This window comes from Schistocerca gregaria, chromosome 9, assembly GCF_023897955.1.
Source record: "Schistocerca gregaria isolate iqSchGreg1 chromosome 9, iqSchGreg1.2, whole genome shotgun sequence".
Classification (NCBI taxonomy): domain Eukaryota; kingdom Metazoa; phylum Arthropoda; class Insecta; order Orthoptera; family Acrididae; genus Schistocerca; species Schistocerca gregaria.
Genome location: NC_064928.1, coordinates 99614906 through 99639854, shown reverse-complemented (window position 1 = coordinate 99639854; position 24949 = coordinate 99614906). Strand labels below are relative to the sequence as shown.

The following is a 24949-nucleotide window of genomic DNA, read 5'->3' as shown; positions in this document are numbered from 1 at the left end:
CTTTGCCAGCACACTGGTCGACACAAGAAAAACACTGTATAGCAGGCACTGAATTAGGCGTGCCTATGACAGGAAAAGACCTTGACGTGCATAAGGCCGCTGCCACTGACTGAGCTGGCTCAATCTCAGTACTCAGTTCACATTGCACCTCAATATGTCACACTGTCCTCTACGTCATCACAGCTATAGTCGTCACCTTGCACCACAGCTAGCTGTGAGGGAACTTTAGTCACTGTATATAGTTGTGATACAGACACAGACAAGATTCAAGAATTAGTACATGTTACTTGATTGTTGTTAACCACAGAACTTCAGACTGGACATAATTGAAGTTAATACTCAATTAGTTTCTGTAATAAAGCATATTTTAACCACGAGTGCATTTTGTGTTGTAGTGAGAGGAAACTGGCCACCCACCTATCACACCACCCTCTCCTCATCCAGCCAGGAACCACAAAATATTGCAAGAGGGCACAGCCACAACAAGCACAAATGCTGTGCAAAAAGTATTTTTTTGGTAAGACTACTGAAATCATAGCCACTGGAATAACCTGGTGGTACTGATGGAGCTCTCATATTCGGAAGTTCCATTACATTCCCTTGTTATTCCAGTTGCTTTGAGGTGAAAATGGAACTCTAATTTTAGTAAGTAGCCTTGTCAAAAACATATTTTTAACATCATTTAATGGCACAGGGGCTGTAAGTAAACATAACACATGGTACAAATAGATACAGAAGATGTGTAAAACACATCTTAGCAGACTAGCATTAGCTTATAAATCAAAAGGTAAATGTGTGACGAGAGTAGAAGAAACAGAAACAGCCACTTGTTTAACACTAAAATTGTGCATGGGAGACTCCATGTTAAGTGGTCTACGCGTCCTCACATGACCGTCTACAATTTAGTTCAAATTCAGTGTGCAGGTTTGCTTAAGGACCAAAGGAATATTTCCAAATTTCTAGCTCCCAAGTTTTTAACACTTTGTCAACAAGGGCATTTTAAGTGAAGCATTCACAAATATGGTGACATTTCAAAAATTTTTGCCGTTTCTGAAGTGCTATAATTCAACAGCCAATTTTCGTTAAGATAAAAAACTAGACAAGACAAGTGAACAATATGCACTGTGCACATTCAGTAAGTTTTAAGTCATTTGGTTCACTATTTTGCTCCAATTTTGCTTGCCAATAAAGTGTATCATAACAAATTTTCTCCCAAGTTGAACTAGCTTGATCTCTTTATATAGAAGGTTTAGCAACCTGTTCCTTTGTGACCTTCTTGCCCAGTAGTTTAATTATAAATCTACTAAATTTTATCACTTCTGAGTTAATACTCTTTGGAGATAGACGTGAAGCTGCTGGAAAACAAATTTTCTGCCAAAGTAAGCTATTTTTGAGTCTTATTTTCTTAAAATGTATGACTGATCCATACTTGTTTTACCTATTGCTTGAAAGAACACTTTTTTCGTTATAAAATATCAAATTGTAATTATTTTTCCCCTTGAAGGTCTACAGTTATATAGTAAATTTGTCATGAAAATCAGTACTTTGGAGCACCATAAAAACCTAGGGTTTTTTAAAGTTATCATCAGGCACAATATAACTAAAACCTGCAATGGTAAATGGTGGTTTTTGCCACTACAATTTAGCATCATTATTGCAAAGGGTTCACATCTGATAGCCAGGTAAGTTCAGGCACGACCGAGGGACTTTTTTCAGTTTCACAAGCCTGTTAGTGACTTGCTTAATAAAGGTTTCCAAGCCTTGTGTGTCTTTCTTAAATTTGTTCCCAAGCCCTTGTGGAGTTTAGCAGAGTTTCCCAAGCCTCATGTTTGGGTATCTCCGTGACTTTCAAGCTGACATTCATGAAAAGGCAGCATTAGTGTTACACAGTGATTTAAAGTTCTCCATCAATTTTATTAATGACTGGTTGTGGGAAACTGCTGTTTATCCAGTGTTGTTGTACAGGGCATCTGCAGATTTATGATATTATAATGTAAGACACATGTGAATGAAAATATGCAAAATATCTTAAGGTTAATCCAATCAAAAGTGAAACCAAAATAGAAAATGTGAAATGCTATAGATTTTTGTCTTGATTGTGATAAACCCACTTCTGAAACTGTACAATATCTTACACCATAATGATGAATAGATCATATTTCTGCTGAAAGGAGCTAATGGACAGTCACTCAAAGTGGGGAAAAATTCATGACTTTTGATACATTATATTTTGATAGTGCTGTATTTCTTTGCTATTCAGTTGTTTCCAACGAATCATTTAGACATCTAAAAACAAATGTCTGCTTGTGTCTGTGTATGTGCGGATGGATGTGTGTGTGTGTGTGTGTGTGTGTGTATGTGTGTGTGTGTGTGTGTGTGTGTGTGTGTGTGTGTGTGCGAGTGTATACCTGTCCTTTTTTTCCCCCTAAGGTAAGTCTTTCCGCTCCCGGGATTGGAATGACCCTCTCCCTTAAAACCCACATCCTTTCGTCTTTCCCTCTCCTTCCCTCTTTCCTGAAGAAGCAACCGTTGGTTGAATTTTGTGTGTATGTTTGTGTGTCTATCGACCTGCCAGCACTTTTGTTTGGTAAGTCACATCATCTTTGTTTTTAGATATATTTTTCCCATGTGGAATGTTTCCCTCTATTATATTCAAATTCAAATACAATTTGAAATGCTTTTTAAATTACAAAGGAATAAAATAGAGAATTTATTAATAGTAACATCTGTACAAATTTTGCTACACATTCATAATTTCAAACAAAAATTATTTTGCTCTTTTAATTAACTATGACAAAAACTAAAAAAAAAGAAAACATTACAATGTATCACAGTGCCAGAAATTCTATTACATATGTAATGCTCTAATGACACAAGGAATTCCAAAATGTGTCTCAAAAAATGTTTGACACATTGCAGAAATGTGAAAACCAAAAGAAGTATGCACAATTCCGCAACTGATTGTCTCCTCACAAGAACTCATTAGCTGGTATCAATGGAATAATGATTGAGACAGAAAGATTTCATCTGTTACTGAATATGATTATCTGCAATGTGATAAGCTAGCTATTCATGTTTTTAGTCAGAAAATACTTTATAAGCTAAAAAATAAAATTCCTACACCAATTCTGATACCATACAGAACCACTGTGAACAGCAACAGTATATTAAGGAAGGACAAGAGTACAGCAATGAGTCACAATCCCATTAGTTTTTCATTGTTCTCGCATATCCACATTTCATCTATAAATAACTATCTTCAGTGCATCTGACTGAGTTGTAATCTATAGAGTTACCATCAGTATATGTCATCAATAAAGTTGTGTTGTGGCATGTACCAATAGGAGTTTGTTGGATTATAATTAAATCACACACACAAAAGAGATGAATACACCAAGCAGATTCAGAAGGATGTAGGTTGCAGTAGCTACTGGGAAATGACGAAGCTTGCGTAGGATAGAGTAGCATGGAGAGCTGTATTAAACCAGTCTCAGGACTGAAGACCACAACAACTACAACAACAACAATTAAATTAAATTCACTGAAGATGGATATTTATAGCTGAAATCTGCATATGCAAGAACGGAAATACTCTCTCTAATGGAGTTTGTCAACATTTAAAATACTTTAGCCAACATAACTTTCAGGAAAGAAGACTGTTGTCTTGCTTTACATTGGCATTTCTTTTGCAATCACAAGGAAAAGGAAATATTGATGTGTTGGGAGGAATGCTGAAGTATCATGTGTTGCAGTCTGAAAAAGCTATACAAGCTTTCATTACTGACTGCACATCTTTTGTACAAGTGTAAAATCAATAACTGATAGTCCCAGCAGAGAAGGTAACGAGCCATACTGACAAGTTACAGCAGTGTTGGAGTGATATCAGACCTCTTCCAAACACTCAGCAGTTCCGCAGTTTTTATGCCATTGGGAAATATACCGTTAAAATAGGTTTCCTGTCTGAGGCACACTCAAACTTATTGCAGCGTACAGTGTACAAAAAAGAAAAACTGTACATTCTTTCACAACCTGTTGCAATGCTGAAAACTTTTCACAGGCTTTTGGAAAGAGTGCTGTTGTTATCACTGAATCTGAATTAGCACATTTGTACAAGTTGTCAGAGAAGAATGTCAAATAATAACATTTAGTTAAATGCCTTCTGAGAGTAAGAAATCAATATGTATGGCCAGAAAAGTAGTGTGTACTTTACAAGAGCTGATGACAGAGTCTCAAGAAACATTAGCTTTTGTTCAAATTAAATTAAATCTTTTAAACTAAATTTATTCTCTTATCTGAGGTGTTGCACCTGTAATACTAAAATATTAAATACATAACATTTGTCTTATTTTAGACCATTTAGAGTAAATTTATTTAATGTTTGACATATTTTTGTAAATACTGTACCTTGTATTTATACAAATACCACAAGTTTCTATGTGTACTGAAGACATCACAGGTTTTACAAGAATTTCAAATACATGTATATTATCCTTGATTTTCTGAGTTATGTCAGTAACACTACATTTTTATCCTAATAGTGGGTAATGAGCACAGACTGCTTCAACAAAACTGAATATTGTTCATATTAATGTTTATCTATAAAAAATAACTTTTGACTATTATAGGGTCGACAGAAGCGTCCGATCCCATGCGTTGGCTTTGACCCGTGATATAAGGGTGTTGTTGTGTGTGACGTCATGACGGCGAGGAGTTTGGTTTGTGAGTGTGGCGTGTTTGTAGATATTGTCGTGTTGTGGTTTGTTGTGCTCTCTGGTGGTATGTTCAGGGTTTTCGTTTGTGTGGTGTAATGGGCTCAGTTTGGTTTTGCTCATCATCCAGAATTGTTCAAATGTCGGCTGTGTTTGTAGTGGAATTCGTTTCAGTTAGTTAACGATTTTGTGTGAACGTTAATTTAGTGTTGTTCGCTGTACATCATGTGGTAACTTTAGTAAAATTAATCGGTTGTTGTTTTTGTTCAGGAATGGATATGAGAGATAAAAAACCCAAAATAACCCAAAAACACCCCATTTCCCCCACTTGTCCCGTTAGTGTCATTAGGCTTTTTGTGGAAAGTGTGTGTGTTTGTTTTTAGATGTATTTTCGTCCTCATAATATGTACGTACCGACTTTATATGTGCCATATTGGAATCGTGGTTTATGGTCATTTCCGCCATATTTGTGACGTCATGGGTCAAAGCAGATGGGCAAGATCGGACGTTTCCGTATTTCCCAATTATTATTATGGCAAAGGAAGCTGAACCTAAACATTTTAGCACACTTATCACATGATTTTTCTGGTTTAAGTTTTCATCAACACAAGAACTCAGAATTTTCTCTGCTATTTATTGTTACTTGCTGATATACTACATTAATGAGGGGTGGGAGAGGGGGTGGGCATTTATGAAAGCTGTGGTTTTTTTACCCCTCCCAAAGTTTAAAGTTAGCCCACAGCTGGACCTCCTTTTATAACTGTACAACAGACGTTGAGTTACTGATGCCATGAGACACTAGGAGTAAGATGAATGAGGAGCAGTTTTGTAGTAGAAATTTCATTTCAAGTGGATAGCGAAATTGTGATCTGAATAAATGTCTCCAGTTTTTGGAGACAAATATCCCTGACACTCAATATTCACGTAGTTCAGAAAGTTTATAAGAGACTATGCCAATGACAGTGCTGTACATATATGTTTAGGGGAGCAAAGTCACTACCACCACTCACTGCAAGGGGTAAAATGAATGCAAGATGAGGAGAGAAAGTGGCGTGGGTACTGCAGCTAGTTGCAGGTAAGCAATAACACAGTACTTGACAGACAGTATGGTCACTACAATGAGCAGAAGCAGCTGCATCAAATTCTGACAAAATCTGAAGTCTACTATTCCGGAAATAGAAATTGTTAACATGTTGTTGTTGTTGTGGTCTTCAGTCCTGAGACTGGTTTGATGCAGCTCTCTATGCTACTCTATCCTGTGCAAGCTTCTTCATCTCCCAGTACCTACTGCAACCTACATCCTTCTGAATCTGCTTAGTGTATTCATCTCTTGGTCTCCCTCTATGATTTTTACCCTCCACACTGCCCTCCAATACTAAATTGGTGATCCCTTGATGCCTCAGAACCTACCAATCGATCCCTTCTTCTGGTCAAGTTGTGCCACAAACTTCTCTTCTCCCCAATCCTATTCAATACCTCCTCATTAGTTATGTGATCTACCTATCTAATCTTCAGCATTCTTCTGTAGCACCACATTTCGAAAGCTTCTATTCTCATCTTGTCCAAACTATTTATCGTCCATGTTTCACTTCCATACATGGCTACACTCCATACAAATACTTTCAGAAATGACTTCCTGACACTTAAATCTATACTCGATGTTAACAAATTTCTCTTCTTCATAAACACTTTCCTTGCCATTGCCAGTCTACATTTTATATCCTCTCTACTTCGACCATCATCAGTTATTTTGCTCCCCAAATAGCAAAACTCCTTTACTACTTTAAGTGTCTCATTTCCTAATCTAATTCCCTCAGCATCATCCGACTTAATTCGACTACATTCCATTATCCTCGATTTGCTTTTGTTGATGTTCATCTTATATCCTCCTTTCAAGACACTGTCCATTCCATTCAACTGCTCTTACAAGTCCTTTGCTGTCTCTGACAGAATTACAATGTCATCGGCAAACCTCAAAGTTTTTATTTCTTCTCCATGGATTTTAATACCTACTCCGAATTTTTCTTTTGTTTCCTTTACTGCTTGCTCAATATACAGATTGAATAACATCGGGGAGAGGCTACAACCCTGTCTTACTCCCTTCCCGACCACTGCTTCCCTTTCATGTCCCTCGACTCTTATGACTGCCATCTGGTTTCTGTACTAATTGTAAATAGCCTTTCGCTCCCTGTGCTTTACCCCTGCCACCTTTAGAATTTGAAAGAGAGTATTCCAGTCAACATTGTCAAAAGCTTTCTCTAAGTCTACAAATGCTAGAAACGTAAGATTGCCTTTCCTTAATCTTTCTTCTAAGATAAGTCTTAAGGTCAGTATTGCCTCACATGTTCCAGTGTTTCTACGGAATCCAAACTGATCTTCCCCGAGGTCGGCTTCTACTAGTTTTTCCATTCGTCTGTAAAGAATTCGTGTTAGTATTTTGCAGCTGTGGCTTATTAAACTGATTGTTCGGTAATTTTCACATCTGTCAATTGTTAACATAAAATAATCATTATGCCAACTAAATTAGATTTTGGTATTTTGTTGATGATAATTATGATGATCCAGTCATCAGTCTGAAGAATGGCTTCATGCAGCTCTCCATGTTATTCTATAACATGCAAGCCTATTCCTCTCTGCATAACAGCTGACACCCTCAGCCATTTGAGCATGCATACTTGGTCTCCTCCTGGCAACCTGACAATTCCTCGCTGCCACGGAATGAGCCTATCGACCAATCACTTATATTAGTCAAGCTGTACCAGTTTTCTTCTCCCCAATTTGATTCAGTACCTTTTCATTAGTAATTCACGCTACCCATCTTATCTTTGACATTCTTCTGTAGCACCACTTCTATCGCTTCTTACTAGAACTATTTGTCATCACTGCTCCACTTTGTGAAAAACTTTTCAGAAAAAAATTCCTAGCATTTAATTTTATTTCTGTATAAAAAAAAACTCTCTTTCTCTGAAATGTTTTCTTGTTACTATCGGTCATCATTAGCTGTTTTGCAACCAAATAGTAAAACTCAATAATTACATTCAGTATCTCACTTCCTAATTTAATTCCCACAACATTGCCTGACTTACCTGGACTACATTCTATTGCCCTTCATTTACTTTTGTTGATGTAATTACCTTACAATCTCCAGAAAAGTACCTAAAGTAAAGACTTCCTAATACTTCAATTTGTATTTAATGTTAAAAAATTTCTCTCTTCTAGTCACATGGCACATATCACTCATATAGGGATCGTGAGGACGAGAGTGGAATATTTACAGCACACATAGAGGCATTCAAACAATCATTCTTCTCACACTACATGGTGAATGGAATGAGAAGAAACCCTAATACCTGGTACAAAGGAACGTACCTTTTGCCATGCACTTCACAGTGGTTTGCAGAGTATATATGTACATGTAGATGATAGGTACCCAAAATCACAAACCAAAAAGTGTAAAGCATCTTTAATTGGTGTTCACTGAATGTCTTCTAAATAACTACATATTCTATTCCCTAAACATTGCCAAGTTTCTCGTTATAACATCACATTACTTGACTTCACCAACTCACAACCAAACCAACCACCTTTCATCCTAACCCAGACCTCAGCTGTATTACAAACCTGCACTTCACAACTTTAATGCTAAAAAATAGTAAAATAAATGTAGAAGCTGTGGTGACATGAATTTAAGAAAATCACAAATAACCCATGAAGCACATTGAATGACTTCAATTTTGATGGCCAAAATACATTACCATTTTATTTGCTTCTCACTGGTTACCTAAAACTATTCTTTCACTAGCTTATGACTTAACTTATTATATAGGTTAACCCTTTAACTGCTCTGGACGTGTTAACGCACGTGCCTTTGTACCTGCCCGTGTGTCGCGTACACACATTCAGAGCAGACAGGGACAGGTATAAAGGCGCACGCGTTAACAAGTCCAGAGTAGTTAAAGGGTTAAGGAAGGACAAATTTACATTTACAACACTCACATATTTACAGAAAAATTTTGATAATACTGAATGGAATACATTATTTGAAATCCCGAAGACAGCTTCAGTAAGATACTGGAAGCAAAAAGCTATTTACAGTTTCTTAAACCAGACTGCAGCTATTAGAATCAAAGGACATGAAATGGAAACAGTAGTTAAGGAGGGAGTGAGACAGGGGTGTACCGTATCCCCAACATTACTCAATATGTTCACTAGATAAGTAGTGTAGGAAACTAAGGAGAAATCTGTTGAGAGAAAGATGCAGGGTGAAGAAATAAAACTCTTATGTTTCCTAATAACATTGTAATTGTCACGGCAAAGGACTTGGAAGAGCAGTTGAACAGAATTGGTATTGTCCTGAAAAGTGGTTATAAGATGAATATCAACAACAGTGAAACAAGGTTAATGGAATGTCATCATTTAAATCAGGTGGTCCTGGGGGAATCAGATTATGAAATGAGACACCAGAGATATATAGACGAGTTTTGCTGTTTGTGCAGCAAAATTGCTGATGATGACCGAAGTAGAGAGGAGATAAAATGCAACGGCCAATAAAAGTATTTCTGAAAGAGAGATACTTTTATAACATCAAATATAAATTTAAATATTAGTAAGTCTTTTCCAAAGTTATCTGTATTGAGCATAACCTTGTACAGAAGTCAGGCAGTTGTGCATGATAAACGGTTCATAGAAGAAGAGAAGAGAACCTTCTGAACTGTCGCACTACAGGAGAATACTGATGAGCAGATAGATAGAGGAAGAATAGAATCAAACTAAGCAGAAAAGAAATTTCTGACCTGTGTGTATTTTTTTTTTTTTTTTTTTTTTTTTTTTTTTGAGGGGAGGGGGGGGGGGGAGGGGGTGTAATAGTACAGTGGTGAGAGGTGTCCGATTCCATCTGTCTGCTTTGACCCATGATGCCATCAATATGGCAGAAACGGCTACTTCCAACATATACAAAATGACAACAATGACGTCACTATATACACATGCCAACAAATGCAAACAAGAATAAAAATGACACAATAACATCTCATCCCCACAAATAAAATTAAACTAAGGGGACAACTATGGAAAATTGGGGTTTTTGGGTGGGAACAAAAGTATATATATATCCACACGGTCCTAAAACTATATATAGAAAAAAAATTAAATTGCAGCATTCCACTACACCAAAAAAATCACAGGAATCGGACATTTCCCTTGACCTATTTAGCTCAACCACAGCTTCTGATGTCAAAAAGCAAACACCAACAACACCAAAATATGGAATCGGACATTTCCCTTTTGGTATCAATAGCTGTGGTTAAGCTATATACTATCAATACCAAAAACCAACACTTCCAACTCCAAAAATTGGAATCCAAACCTCTACAGCTTAAAATCCAAATACCCCACATTCACGACATCAATTAAAACACAACTGACTGACAAAAATATACAACACGGGTCATTCCACGTCAAATCAACAAATGAAACTCTCTTTTCCACCTCACTCTCTTGGATTTAAATGAAATTAAGTATGCCTATAGTAGTCATAAACAGTACCACAAATTAATTTTTTCACATTTTTCTGATAAAAAGTTACGAGTAATGGACTTTCAAAAACTGAAGAAAATGACAAATTTTTGACTTGCGGAACAATGTTGTCCTCTTTATAACTCATGTTCTAATTAAGCTAGAACAATAAAATTTACTTCACTGGAAATTCTTTTGAAGAACTTTTATATTATACCAAACATCATGTATTTTTAAAATTCTCAAAAAATATAGGCTATGTGAAAGATACACTTTACATCTACATATTCTGAAAGTTTCAACTGTGGATGAGCATGGGATCACTATCAAAAGCAATTTTATGTTTACCACGAGTCTCCAAAATCACAGTCAGACAGGTGAATTTCTATTATTTTGCTACACATGTAAATATTACAGTGTTAGATTTTGTTACATGGGCCACAAATTGTACTTTTGAAACGAATAACTGCTTATTAAACCTTACTGCTAACTATTTATTAATAGCTGTAAAACCATGAAAAAAAGGAAGCTATCTCTCATTTTAAAGATCATATATAAAATGATTCTTTAGTGTTACTATCTGCAATCTATTCAGTATTTTATCTCTGGTTAATATTGTTAGCAATTTTCACCTATTGTTGAAAGTGTCCCACACATTCTTTTGTTGTGAGGCAGCTGTAGTGAAATTATGTGATTAACCCTGAAATGTGTTTTGAATCTAGCTTAAAGGTACTTTTGTACAAACCTCACAAGAGTCTGTAAGTTTGTATGCCTACAACCAGTTAATTTTTGCATACTATTAACATATTTTTTTATTTTTTATTTATTTATTTATTTATTTATTTTTTTTTTTTTTTTTTTACAGGAAGTGAAAGAATAGAGAAGTAATATTGTGTAGTATTGAATATAGAAAGCTGGGGCATTCAACCTCAAAAACATTTTTTTTAAATTAGTTTGTTCACTTGAGAAATATAAAATGCCTAAAATTTCAGCTTTGTGCTGTAATCCATTTAAAGAAATGGGCGACAATAACCACAAGAAAAACTTACGGCCTGTTTCACAATGGATAATAGCAACAAAATCTTTCTTCATTTTAAATCAAAAAGTGTGTGACAACTGCCGTAAAAAAATTGCACGAGTAGAAATTTGTGATACGGCTAGCACAGAAAATGATGATGATCTACTGTATTCTGTGGTGAAACAAGAAAGTTTTTATGTGATAGTGATGTACAAGACATTGCAGCAAGTGAGCTTTTAGAAAGGTGGAATGCTTCTTTGCAGTCCGTTGGTGAATCACCAATTAAGAAGAAACGACTGTGTGAAGCAAAATATCCTAAGGAAAAAAATAATTAAATTAACTTCAACAATTGAAACAAAGGTATTATTGCTTCCTTCCAAAAAAAGAAGAAGAGGTACATGATCATGCAGAATCTGAGATGATCAGTCAGCTAAAAGATAAATTTCATACACGTGCATGCCGAAGTAAACAGATGGAAATTCTTACCATTTTATCTAAAAGCTGGAGTCTTAAGGAGCTTCACGATGAATTTAACATGACAAACTACATGGATCGAAGAGTAAAAGATTTGGTGAAGGCCAAGAGAATTTTGTTTTCACCAAACCCAAAACCTGGCAAGACTCTTGATCAAACAACTGCTGATTTTGTTAGAAACTTTTATTGTTCTGGTGAGATAAGCAGGGCAACACCTGGGAAAAAAGATTTTGTGCTTGTGAGAGATAACGGAGAAAAACTGCAAGTACAAAAATGGCTAGTTTTAAGTAATTTGAAAGAAATTTACACGAACTGTAAAGATAACCATCCACAGCTCCACATTGGATTTTCGAAGTTTGCAGACCTACGTCCCAAAAAGTGTGTTTTAGCTGGAAGTAGTGGTACATATAATGTGTGTGTGTGTGTACTACCCATCAAAACTTCAAACTCATGCTGACTGGATGTAACATTCCTCAGCTGACAAAGGATGAAGAGAATCCAATAAAAACTTACAAAAACAGCATTGCAAGAGTTGCATGTAATTCGTCATTACCTGCTTGTCATTTTGGTGAATGTAAATTCTGCCCCGGCCCAGAAACATTTAAGACATATTTACAAGATTTGTTGAATAATAATGATATTGATAATATAACATATCAGCAATGGGTTTCCATTGATCACACATCTCTAGAAACAGTCATAAAATCATCTGACAACTTTATTGAATGTTGTTTTTTTTTTTTTTTTTTTTTTTTTTTTTTTTTTTTTTTTTTTTTTTTTTTTTTTATAAATTAAAATCGCTTACACGACATTCATTTGTTGCTAGTCAACAATCAACCTTCCAAAAGAGACTGAGAAATGAACTTGAAGAAGGCGAGGTCTTAACGATCCGTGACTTTTCTAAGAATTACTCCTTTGTCATCCAGGACGAAGTTCAAGGTTATCATTGGATAAACATGCAAGCAACGATTCATCCCATTGTTGCTTATTACAAGGATGGGAACAAACTCGAGCACACAAGTCTTGTAATCATATCAGAATGCCTAACACATAACACTGTTGCTGTGCATTTGTTCCATTCGTACTTGATGGGCTTCCTGACTGTTAACTTCGGTAGAAAACCAAGAAAAATATATTATTCCTTTGATAGAGCAGCAGCTCATTATAAAAACAGGAAGAACTTTATCAACCTCTGCCATCATGAAGAAGATTTCCAAACTGAAGCTGAATGGCATTTTTCAGCCACATCGCAAGGGAAGGGAGCTAGCTAGTGATGGTGTTGGTGGAACAGTTAAACAACTTGCAGCTCGAGCAAGTCTGCAACAGCTATACAGTGATCAAATGATGACACCAAAACAACTTTATATGTTTGCCAAGGATAACATAGAAGGAATGAACTTTCAGTATGCTACTAAAGATCACCAAAATGAAAATTATGGAGAGATTTGAGAAATGTTGCAAAACTGTAGGGACACAAAAACTACACATTTTTATTCCTTTTAGCAAGAACAAAATAATAACAAAAGTGTATTCAAACTCTGATGATAGTAAAATTAAACTGGTTACAGTTTCTGACAGTGATACAATACCGTTCAAGGACATAAAAGGATATGTTGCTTGTGATTATAATGGACACTGGTGGTTAACAACCGGGAGAAGTATGAAATCACAGTTAGTTTCTTACATTCACATGGACCGTCACCAACTTTTACATTTCCGTGTCATCCAGACATTCTTTCCATAAGCAGTAGGGAAGAAGTGGCAATCGTGAACCCTCAAACTGCTACAGAGCGAACATATATGCTATCCAGTGCAGAAATGTTGGTATGCAACAGGCTGATTAGTTCGAAGTATGAAGAAGTGCACTAATAGAACGCCAATTTGTAAATAACAGTAATTACGAACTGAATTTAGGTCTGATCTCAGGTATTCATATTTCTGAGTTTATTTATTTATTTAGAGTTTTCATTTTGTATTTATTAATTACAGAAGCATAAAACATATGTTCTTTTGTCAATTATAAGTTATTTTTAATTTCCACATTTTACAACAACATACAGCTGGTGAAAAGTAGGCCTAATATCTAAAATAAATTAGCTTTTACGAATTTTTGAAGCACCACCCTTAACGTAACTTTCAAAATATGTAGATGCACATTCAAATATATATATATTTACAATTTGATATATATACAGGGTGTTACAAAAAGGTACGGCCAAACTTTCTGCTAACATTCCTCACACACAAAGAAAGAAAATACGTTACATGGACATGTGTCTGGAAACGCTTACTTTCCATGTTAGAGCTCATTTTATTACTTCTCTTCAAATCACATTAACCATGGAATGGAAACACACAGCAACAGAATGTACCAGTGTGACTTCAAACACTTTGTTACAGGAAATGTTCAAAATGTCCTCCGTTAGCGAGGATACGCGCATCCACCTTCCATCGCATGGAATCCCTGATGCCTTGATGCAGCCCTGGAGAATGGCGTATTGTATCACAGCCGCAATATGAGCATGAAAAGAGTCTACATTTGGTACCAGGGTTGCGTAGGCAAGAGCTTTCAAATGCCCCCAGAAATGAAAGTCGAGAGGGTTGAGGTCAGGAGAGCGTAGAGGCCATTGAATTGCTTCACCTCTACCAATCCATCAGTCACCGAATCTGTTGTTGAGAAACATATGAACACGTCAACTGAAATGTGCAGGAGCTCCTCCATCGTGCATGAACCACATGTTGTGTCGTACCTGTAAAGGCACATGTTCTAGCAGCACAGGTAGAGTTTCCCGTATGAAATCATGATAGTGTGCTCCATTGAGCATAGGTGGAAGAAACTAAAATGAGCTCTAACATGGAAATTAAGCGTTTCCAGACACATGTCCACATAACATCTTTTCTTTATTTGTGTGTGAGGAATGTTTCCTGAAAGTTTGGCTGTACCTTTTTGTAATACCCTATAATGATGTTTGGTATCATATAAAAGTTCTTTAAAAGAGCTTTCCAATTAAGTAATTTTATTGTTCTAGCTTAATTAGAACATGAGTTGTAAAGAAAAGACATTGTTCCGTGGGTCAAAAATTTGTCATATTTTCAATTTTTGAAGGTCCATTATTCGGTAACTTTTCATCAGAAAAATGTGAAAAAATTAATTTGTGTCATGATTTATGAGTAATATATGTATACTTAATTTTAAAAAAAATCTGAGAGGGTCAGGTTGTAGCACTTGTTGATTTGACATGGAATTGCCCACACACAAAACATCGCAATTACTTTACAATGGAAAAAAAAATTGCATGCCTACACCGCCACACATAACATATTGAAAAAAGAAACTGTATGACAGACATCATATCATCACCAATCTCAGAACGTAATGATACACTCATTGTCGCATCCACAACTAACAAAAAGGCATTAAAAAAAATTGACTTCTTTCCACACACAAGACATCACAGTAATCACATCCTACAAAAATGCCAAAAACACACACAAAAACCATGTTTACATGATGACAAACAAAACTCAAATGAACCAAATACCACAAGTTAAACTCAGCACATCCACATCAAAGACAAGAGGGCACCATCAAACATAACAACATGACATCTACAAACACAACCAACTCAATAACTCCGCACCGTAATGACATCACACACCACACCATTACATTGTAGGTCAAAGTAGACGGGTGGAATTGGACACTTCTATTGACCTGTTAAGACTGGCAGCATTTCTGATCTAGAAATTAGCCATAAAGTTGCAGAGGGGTACTGTCACAGTGTCACACTTGTTCATGACTCATGACACCCCGTCAATCAGCAACTGAAACGGTTGTTACTTGGAAAAGAAAAGCAGGAAGGCAGGTGGATGTAATATCAACAAACAGAGGATTTCTTGGGCTCACATCATTCTGCAGCAAAAGTTTGCTTTTAGCAAGCAGCATAACACTTCCTGTCAAGAAGTCAGTGCTCTCTTGCTACATGAATAGCACTGCACAACTGCTGAAACCAGGTTTGATTACCACGGTTTTTCAATCCAACGGCAAAAGAAAGGATGTGTGTCTAAGGATCTTGTCTGAAAATCTCAGTCTACTAGGATGAGAATGACAATTACCGGAAACAGTAACAGTAACACAGAGGCTTAGGAAATCAGCTCATGTAACACAACAGTGCTCCCATACCTTAGTATAATAGCCGCACGGGACATTTACCTGTAGTAGAGTTCAAAATTCTTGCGTTCTCTCTCTCTATAACTTCAACCTATATGACTTTTCCTTGTTCCTGCAAAAGGAGTCTACCTAAGGATGGGAGTCAGAAGAGCAATGAGGGAAGACCATTGCCACCAGTAAGAAGAGATTTAGAAAGTGAAATCACAATGTTCCGACTTTTTAACAAATTAGTACTGCTACCAGTCAATTTACTATTCCAAAGTTCCTGCTGATCATGTTTATTTCTACAGCCAGTGAAGTACCAAAGCTGTTACCAATCAATGAATGTTTGTGGATGATTTGTCATAATTCTGAGTACATCAGTACAGTTATGGTTAGAAAAAAGAGCAATAAGTACGTTCTGCCAGGTGAAGAGACACACTATAATGAAAATTATTTTCAAATAGGAAAACAAACGGCTCTGCATTCCAGAATTTCCTTTGTTGAACCAAATGTGGTTTAACATCTCAGTACACATGAGAATCTGATGTCAGCACAAAATCAGATGAATGAACGAATAGTAATTTAAGGTAAAGCTCACACACATCTATTCAAAAATAAATCTAAATACTGTACATGTCAACGCTTTTATGCTTGGTTTACCAGACTGTCCTACAATTTACAAGACTGTCCTTTGCTACAACAATTTGCACAGATGAAAAACAATGGAAGACTGTGGATATTCTCATAAATAACTCTTGGTCTTTACTGTTAACGGAGTAAGAGAGGGCGGGGGGAGGCGTAGAATGACAGCTTTTAACATTTATATCACAGAAACTTATCAACATTTTTGACTTCTAAATTAAACGTATCTCAGTTTCTCTCGAATGATTACACAGACAGAAATTTGTCTAAAAGTTTCGTGGTGGACGACGCTTGATTTTTCCGTAGCTTACGTATGATATATATAAATTATGTGCACCAAAACGCTTCTCAGTGGTTTGTCAATTACCTATTACACTAGCCTATTTCTAATTTTACCTTGCAGTTAAATTTTCATGGCGAAAATTGTGTTAACTATGGCATTGTGCGTTACATAGGGCGCGAACACAAACATCCAGCTACGCTACAGACCAATGAATTATGATTTGATATTTACAGTTGTTGGCTTCGCCAACTCTTAGCCAAAATATCACCTCAGAACATAACACAGACCTCGGGCTACACTACAAATCAATCTGTCACCCGTACCACGGGTTCTGAATGGCTCAATATCACAGTCTAGTCGAAAATTCATTTCCGCTAACAGTTGTTCTACAGTTGCTAGCAATAATATTACTTACGCCTTCGTTGTATGTTACTTCCGAGAAACTTGTTATGTCAAAATTCTCTTCCATTTTCTTTTCTTCAAAGAAATGAAACGAGATGCTGTGCAAAAGTACACAAATAACGAACACAAATACATCAAATTTGTCATAAACCACAAACTTCACGGTTGTCACAACATGTTAACCCAAATTACCCAGACGTAAACACACAACACTGAATGTAATACAATCGAAATCGCAACGTTTTCGATATATGATAATGATATCGATACAGATAGCACCTATATCTTTAATAGCTATCGTTCACCAGCGATACACAGATGATTGCCTATAATTTTTCTGATTGGTTCATATTTGAAGCAGATATCCATCAGCATGTACGAGTTGTTTCATTTCGCGCCGGAGGAAAGCAGAGTATAAAAGTACACTATTTGTAGTCAAGAAGAATGTACTACATCCCGGCTTTGTCCATAGCGATATATTTCCAATGACATATCGATGATTGTTGCTGTGACGTCTTTGGTGCGTATTTTGAATAGCGTTTCTTCGTAGTGCTATTAGTTGTCATTATCCTCTTGATTTCGTGAAAAATATTATTTTTTGAAGTGCTGTGTTTGGGAAATGAGTTGCTATCTCCTCTATATTGTCTGGGGGTCTAGTGAAGCAGGGGATACAACCCATCCGGTTTGACCAATGACGTCATACAGTACTCATAGATAGTAATGTCTTCACTTCAAGCCATAGATAATAAAACAGTTCTGTGTTCCCGGTAAGTGGTATCATTGTACATTCAAATAACTGTGATTTTAAAAGAGATCGCTTCATATTGCGGAAAACATTCTTAGTGTGCTTTTATTTGTGGCGACGTCATTTATCCACTGCGCCAAAGACAGCGGGTGAAAGCTGCAGCTGATAGATATTTATCTTTGCCGTAGTCGGCTTGGTTACGAGTTGTTTATTCTTGTTAGTTTTTGATCTGTGCTTAAAAAATAAAATGTTTTCTCATCTCATGAAAAAGCTGTTACTTCATAAAATATAAAGGCTCCCATAGTGGTGACCCCGAAAAATCGTAGCAGAAGTATAAAGAAAATATATAAACCGACGAGAATAGTGAATTCAGAGACAAAAGCATGGGGCAGTGAAATCAAGATTGAAGACTACAGTCTGTTCGACCAAGGATAGCGGTCCACGCCCTTTGATTCGCCACAAAATGGAACGACAGATGTTAACGCAAAAGATGGGAGCACCTACGCGCGACACGGAAATGTTAAGCTTTCCGCGTTCTGGCCGACGCGCCCCCAGCTTTGGTTTACGCGGTCTGAATGCATATTTCGGCAGCGTTGGGTGTCTAACAACATTGACAAATTTAATATAGTGGTTTCACATTTAATTTAGAAGTGATAGAGCAAGTAGAAGAAATCTTGTCGCAACGAAATTACTTTGTGCTAAAGGAAGCTCTCATACAGCATTATACGTTGTCACCAGATTTGCGACTACAAAAAATTTTCGCATACGAAGATTTGGGCGACAAGACTCCGTCACAAGTACTCAAAGCCTTACGTACATTAGCCGGCCCGGAACTCCTACCTGAAGAGAGTTTACGTCTAATATGGCTTCGTAAACTTCCAGCCAACATCCATGCCGTCATTGCAGCAGAAACAGACTTACCATTGCAAGACTTAGATAAAAAGGCAGACGCCATCGCAAACACCTTAACCGAAGTTTCTGCGTGTCCCGATACAAACTACAGCCAGGATAGAGACCCAAGAACGTGTAGTGTGATGGAATCTAACGCCGGTGAGCCAGGAACATGCAATAATACTTCCCAACAGCAGTGCTCATCGACCGAGCCCACCATACAGCAACTGGCAGCACAAGTGGCAAAACACAACGTGTAAGTAACTTCACACCACCAGCAGCTACGAAGTCGCAGTTGGGAAAGACGAAGGAATGCTATCCAACAGGATTTGACAGATCAATGGTGCTGGTACCACAGACGCTTCGGTAACACTGCCCGTCAATGTATTCAACCCTGCAGTTACCCAAGCTTAAAAGGCGGGCGTTAAAGGGCACTAACGTTCGTCAACAACAACATAGGCGCCCGAGTGATAGCGTGATTCAAAGAGGTGAAAACGCCACGGTATCTGCAGTCAATCAATCACACCGATTGTTCGTGTTGGACCTCTCTTCAGGTTAGAAGTTTCTGATTGACACAGGTTCAGAAGTCAGTGTTTATCCAAGAAAGAGAGGTGATATACTCACGACAACAACGCAACATGTGCTGACTGCGGCAAACAATTCCAGAATATCTACCTATGGTGAGAAACAGTTGGAATTACATCTGAATTCTAACTTCCATCCAAAATGGACTTTTGTGGTTGCTGATGTGCCGAGTCCTATAATTGGAGCGGACTTTTTACGGAACTACCGACTTATGCCCGACCTGGTTTGGTGACAGTTCCCACAGAAGGGATATTGCCTACTGCGTCTTCCGCGTCGGTTCAAGTGCAGGGCGATGTGCCCGTGTCTTTCCGCACGAAGATTTCCGGCTCCTCTACCGCGTCATCCGCGTCGGGATATGGTGATACGATTTTGTACCCGCAACTAAGCGGGGCCCACACGTGTGCGTCACGCAAGAAGACACCCGACAGTCGTAACGATTCGTATACTGTAGGCAATATCAGAGCACTGTCGGAGGAATCACTTTTTCGTAAACTGCTTCAAGACTTTCCCGAACTTACCGAACCCGTCAACGCAACCAGGTAATGCAGACACAATACTCAACACCACATCAGCACGACACAAGGTCAACCCGTTGCCCTCCGCCCGCGGCGTCTGCCTCCAGAGAAGCTGCTCGCGGCGCGAGCTGAGTTCGACAGACTTCTAAAAACAGGTATTGTAAGTAGGTCTGATAGTTCATGGGCATCTCCAATTCACATGGTCCGTAAAAAAGACAATTCATGGAGAGTATGTGGAGACTACAGAGCGCTCAATGCCCGCACTTTTCCCGACCGCTACCCAGTACCCAATGTGACTGATTTTAACAGTACGATTAGCAATGCCAAAATATTTAGTGTGATTGATTGCACGAAAACATTTTCCCAGATTCCCATGGCTCCATCTGACATTAAAAAAAAACAACAGTTATCACACCCTTCGGTTTGTTTGAGTACAATTTTATGCCATTTGGCCTCAGAAACGCTGCCCAAACATGGCAAAGATTCATGCATGAGGTGCTTCGAGAATTAGCATTCGTATTTTGTTATATGAACGACATTTTAGTATTCTCTGGTTCTGTATATCAGCATGTCGAACATCTGCGGCAGCTTTTCCGCCGTCTGACAGAGTATGGCATAATTATTAACGTAACAAAGTGCACGTTTGGAAAACGCGAGGTTAAGTTCCTGGGATATTTGGTTTCAGCAGCTGGCCTGTCACCTTTGCCTGAGCGGGTTGAAGCAGTACAACAGATGTCCCTTCCCACAACTTACAAAGGACTTCGCAGATTTTTAGGCATGCTCAACCATTACAGACGTCACTTACCTAAATTAGCTGCCGCGCAAGAGCCACTCACAATGTTACTTGCAGGTAAAAATACAACAGGAAATCGTAAAATCCCATGGAGTCCAGATGCTGAAGCAGCTTTCCATGACTTAAAGAAATGTCTTTCTCGGGCAACACTGCTGGGACATCCAAGATTGAGCGCTCCTTTAGCGCTCATGGTTGATGCGAGCCAAAAAGCAGTGGGTGCAGCGCTACAGCAAGAAGTTGATGGCAGATGGCAGCCGCTCGCATTTTTCTCTAAAAATCTGACTCGACAGCAGCAAAAATGGAGTGCTATTGACCGTGAGTTGCTTGCTGTTTACTTAGCCATAAAGCATTTTCGCGCGTCTGTCGAAGGGAGGCACTTTGCAATTTTTACCAATCACAAGCCGTTAGTAGCTATATTTCAACGAGACACAGAGCTCAATTCACCACGTCAGTGCAGGCAAGTCGAGTACATTGCATAGTTCACAACTGACGTGCGTCACATTTCAGGAAAAGACAACCTGGTCGCAGATTGCCTGCCTAGGAATTGTGCAGTTTAAATTCAGTTTGTTGGACCCAGTTAGCGTCTAAAAAACGAGAAGATCCTTTCTTGCGCCGTCTAATAGAGGAACAGAGAACTGCGCTGCAGCTCAGACGTGTGTCGGTCCCAAATGTTCCAGACGGAATTTGGTGTGATGTAGCAAAAGGAAAGGAGCGACCTTACATACCAGAACAATATCGTCGCGAGATTTATAATGCACTACATAACCTATCACATCCAGGAGTACGAGCTACAGCCAAGTTAGTTTCCTCCAAAGTAGTGTGGCCTGGAATACAAAAAGATTGTCGTGCATGGGGGCGTGCATGCCTAACATGCCAGCGTAATAAAATCAGCAGACATGTCTTTGCACCTATTGCTGACTTCCCGACGCCATCTGCAAGATTTTCACATATACATGTGGACATTGTGGGCCCGCTATCATGCTCTTCACAACAACGCTATTTGCTCACAATCGTTGATCGTTTTACCAGGTGGCCAGAAGTAGTTGTAATACAAGACATTTCTGCGGAGTCGGTTGCAAAAGCACTGTTGCATTCATGGTTCTGCAGGTTTGGCGTTCCGCAAAACATAACAACACATCGTGGAAGGCAGTTTGAAAGCCAACTTTTCAATGAACTTTTACTACTGTGCGGATGCAACCATCTACGCACCACAAGCTATCATCCATCTAGTAATGGAATGGTGGAACGATTACACCGCACGCTCAAAGCTGCATTAATGTGTAGTTCCACTTCATGGCCTGAAGCACTACCGCTGGTCTACTCGGATTGAGAACGGCCGTGAAATAGGACTTACAATGCTCTTCCGCAGAATTGGTTTATGGCGAGCAATTGAGGGTTCCTGGAGAATTTATCGTTCCAGCATCTACACAGCCGTTCGCCCCTGAGCTATGCACGCAATTCGCGAGACAACTCAGCGTTAGAATGAGAAACATCAAACCCACTAACCCTGTCAGACATGGAGACCGGAGAGTGTTTTTACATAAAGACCTGCAAGCAACGTCCAACGTGTGGCTTTGGGATGATACGGTGCGCCCGCTGCTTGTTTCGCCTTACTCTGGACCATACAGGGTAATCACAAGAGGAAGCCACAGCTTCAAAATCGATAAGGATGGTAAAGAAGAGACAGTCTCAATTGAGCGGCTTAAACCTGCTTACTCCTTCCTCGATCTGCAAAATCACCCTCAAACGTGGAGGCCAAAGAAACAGCAGATAGTCTCGCCGAGCCCTCGGTTTCAGAAGAGGACAACGAAGCAGCAAGTGCAGAACAGGAGCAGCCATTGCCTGCACCAGATGTTTCCACGAGAGCTGGTAGAAAAATCAAGTGCAAGTTTCCCCACATACCTGGTGCACCCGGTTTCAAAAGGAGGGGGGCTGATGTGGCGACGTCATTTATCCACTGCGCCAAAGACAGCGGGTGAAAGCTGCAGCTGATAGATATTTATCTTTGCCGTAGGCGGCTTGGTTACGAGTTGTTTATTCTTGTTAGCTTTTGATCTGTGCTTAAAAAATAAAATGTTTTCTCATCTCATGAAAAAGCTGTTACTTCATAAAATATAAAGGCTCCCATATATTAAATTAATTGGTTGTTTCTAATTCATTCGGTTCTTAATTTCATTCATACTGATATTGAGGTAATTTGGACTATTAGTTTCTTATTTTAGAACAATTTTTAGTATCTCATTTTCGTTTGTAGGTATGGATTTATCAGTTGCTATGAACCTTGATGATTTACGAGAGGCTATGTGCGAAGACATGTTGTCCACGATCTGTTTTTTGCAATTGTGTGGTCTCATTGCTGAATGTGTTCGATGTCGTGAGTGCATCGAACATATGCGCCTCACAAGTGTATCTCATCGCCGTACTCACGACTTATTTGTATGGCGCCGCAGCAGAGATAGGTTGTGGCGATCTATTAGAAGATGGACGTGGTTCGAAAAATCTAAGCTCGCTGGAAAGACATTATGAAAATCACTTACTGTTGGTGTTTGAGATATCCTGTATGGCTGTGTGTGCATGAATGTCGTGTGAGTAAGCGTACAGTTGTGGATTGGTATTCTTTTTGTAGGGAAGTGTGTGAGGAGTACATGAAATATAGGGGGCCATTGGGGGGGGGGGATGTGGGGCGGGAGGGGGGGGGGAGGCGAGTGTTATGGTCGAAATTGACGAATCATATTTTGGCAAAAGGAGGAAGGACAACAGGGGGGAACCTCCGGTGGGATTATGGGTTTGGGGGCAGCAGTTTCAGGTCAGCAGTGTGACGAAGTAGTGTTCAAAGTAGTACCCATTCGAAGGAAGGAAGATTTGGTCAGCTTAATTGAAGATCACGTTGCAGACGGTTCCATTGTAATTTCAGACGGGTTTTCTTCATATAGGGATTTATTATAAAGGGGTTATCATCATCTCCTAGTAAATCACAATACCGATTTTAGATCATTATCCACAGGGGCTTGCACAAATAGTATAGAGGGTTTTTGGTCAGCGGTGAAATCTCTTGTAGAGAAAGGGTAACGCCAGATTTCCACACTTCAAAGTCACCTAGACGAGTATTTGTGCTTCGGTTATTTTAGGAAGTTCCCGTCTGGTAAGTTCACTTTTCCGTTTTCTTCTTTTACAGCATTTGACTATTTTGACGTATTTCATCGTTGTATTACACCAATACGTATGTTTTCGTGTAGTACAGTACGTAATAGAAATTTTGGAGCAGTGGTTCTTCTGTCGCTTCCCAGCACTAGAATCTGTACTAGCAATATTGAAGGCGAAAAGAACGACAGATGTAACATTGGTGAGATTTGCCAATATATGTCAACTGAAGATCAGGATACGTCAATTACAGAGACCAGTTAAAGACGCTGTAGGTCTCAAAACACCTGGAGTCTACGAAATACTGTGTGAGTGTAGCCACAAGTACATCGGACAAACAGTGTGAACTGTGGAACAACACAGGAAAGAACATGAGAGGTATTATCGCCTATGCTATCCAGAGAAATCTGTGTTAGCTGAGCATGCGTTAGAAAACGGTCACCACATAAAATGTGACGATACCTCTGTCGTGGATCGCACTAACGGCTTCTGGGACAGTTTAATAAAGGACGCTATTGAAAGAAAAATTACCGCAAACACCCTGAATAGAGACGGCGGCTTGCAGCTCAGCACTGTGGGATCCAGCGATCACGCAGTTGAAAAGGGCACATTGGACGCCGACTCAAAACATGCCCATATCTGGCAATGTCACGGGCACCTGTGACGTCACAGCCAGCAGCTAACGTATATAAGGGCGCACCAACAGCCCACTGGCAGTCATACCACTTGACAATGGCCAAGGAGTGCTTGGCCGAAATCTGGTGTAGTTTTAAGCAATTGACGCTGTTGGAACCCTGAGAACATTTTATTCAATTTTATCTCTGCGAGACTCTGCATTCATGTAACCCATGTAAACTTTGTATCCCAGGCTTCATGTATGGGTTAGTGCAGCAGGGGATACACATTTAAACTGAACAACAGGACACTAATGCTAGTGAAAACGAAGAAATCGACGTATACCTAACTTGTATCCCATGCTGCATTTAAAAAATACAGTTCGAATGAGGTACGACAAAAAACTCATATATATGTGACTACCACTATTTTACATCCATTTTTTCCTCTACATTTTCCAGAGAAATAA

General features: G+C 38.6%; 1 protein-coding gene across 4 annotated transcripts in view; it reads right to left on the bottom strand.

The window, feature by feature from the left end:
• The window catches only part of LOC126292247 (uncharacterized), a 131012-nt gene extending 113577 nt beyond the window's left edge, over positions 1-17435 (bottom strand). For 2 of the 4 annotated variants that reach the window (XM_049986142.1, XM_049986143.1), the window contains exon 1: positions 17209-17418. The gene's annotated coding sequence lies outside the window, so the exon portion shown is untranslated. Of the gene's footprint in view, positions 1-17208 lie in introns of all 4 variants that reach the window. The other 2 variants (XM_049986145.1, XM_049986144.1) reach the window with 2 other exon arrangements.
• Between the last annotated feature and the right edge of the window lie 7514 nt (positions 17436-24949).